Source organism: Pyxicephalus adspersus, chromosome 5 (assembly GCF_032062135.1).
Source record: "Pyxicephalus adspersus chromosome 5, UCB_Pads_2.0, whole genome shotgun sequence".
Lineage (NCBI taxonomy): Eukaryota > Metazoa > Chordata > Amphibia > Anura > Pyxicephalidae > Pyxicephalus > Pyxicephalus adspersus.
This window is the reverse complement of record NC_092862.1, coordinates 86,275,711-86,277,339: the sequence shown is the minus strand read 5'-3', so window position 1 is coordinate 86,277,339 and position 1,629 is coordinate 86,275,711.

The window sequence follows — 1,629 nt, the reverse complement described above, 5'->3', positions numbered from 1 at the left end:
GTCCCCATAAAAAAATATGTGATTGGGGAATTTTACTAATTGTAGACATCCGTTTTGGTCAAAAAATATACTGTCCGGGTGAAAACCAGACTTGTGCAACCCTAACCTGGACACCTTGACAAATAGCCAGATAATTTAATAGGTTTTTAAAAAGGAGCCCAGGTAAGTTTATAATTAACATTAGTATTATTGGTCCAATTAAACTTAGGCAGCACAGGTAGGGCAAAGTAGAAGTTTACCTAATAATAAATGATGTAGAATGCAGATTGCGTCTCCTGTTCTCCTCAAGTCTCCCGCCAGAGTGGGAGGGCGTGACAGAAGAACGCTCGGTGCTGTAGGCGAGTACCTGGGCGGGTTCAGAGGCGGAGGCGGGGAGTGAGACTTGGCTTCTCAGACTACGACTAAAACATCTCTTCTTAATCCTCTGCTGTCACACAAAACTCCCAAAGGAATGCTGAACACCCAAAGATCCTCCAGAAAACAATGTATTTAAAGGAAGATGCACAGGAAAGATAATCGTGCGATATGTTTAAACGTTAATGTTCTATAAAAGCAATGACAGACTCTCACCTTTGAAACAAGGCAGCTCAGCAATGCCAGCTGCAAGGCCTTCGCGTGTCACAGCTGGCACGCGTGCCATAGGTTCGCCATCGCTGCACTAGGATAACGACAAGACTGAAGACAAAGACAAATAACCAAGCGACAAAACATTTTTCCTTTTTCAAAGTTTTCAGGGATCCTGAGCCACATGTGACACTCAGCTCCCACATTGTAACTGAGTGCATATAGACTGCCCCAAGAAAACCCCTGCTTTTAGAACATACCTTTGTTCCAAAATCCTATGGGGGACTTAGTAGGAGTTGCACTATGAGCCCCACCCCACTAAATTGTCTTTTCAAAGAAAAAGGGGTCACATATTACTCCCTTAACTCTTCCCACCAACTTTGAATAGCGATATGCTACCGAGTTAATAAGACATTTTATTCATGGTAAGAACTACCACTGCATCATGACCAATATGCTTAATATGCTTAATATGCCTCTCCAGTTAAGTAACATAATTCTTTCAAAATAATAAAGTACCTAGTGGGGGGCGTGGCTTGCACATAACTGGGTAGAGACGCGAGACTCGGAGCTCCAGAGTGCTTTTTCCTCGGGCTATTTCTCCTCATAATGCCACCGTAGACACTGAAGACTGGGCACAATAAGAAGGGGATTCCTCCTACTACACAACGCATGCAACGGTCACCGCCAGTCACTGAGGATCCAGGAGGGAAGAACAAGATGGTAGATGCACCATGCGGTTCTACTACCTCACAGCTATCTCATCACTCCATAGATGATTCAGAGCCTCCTTCCTCGCCCTTATCTACAGATGAGCAAAAACCCCCCTCAGCTTTAAAAGAAATAAGGGCTTCTTTTAAACAAGAGCTTTCTGAAATTAGGCAAAGCTTGGAATCTACATAATCACATGTATCATCCTTACAAGTGGAACAAACGTCCTTATCTCTCAGATTGTCTAAGATAGAGGACCAAGTGGCCATTCATACCGCCAACTTCACTCCACTGTTTATTCTTTGGATGATTTGGAAAATCGCAATAGGCGAAATAATGTCATAATCCGCGGTT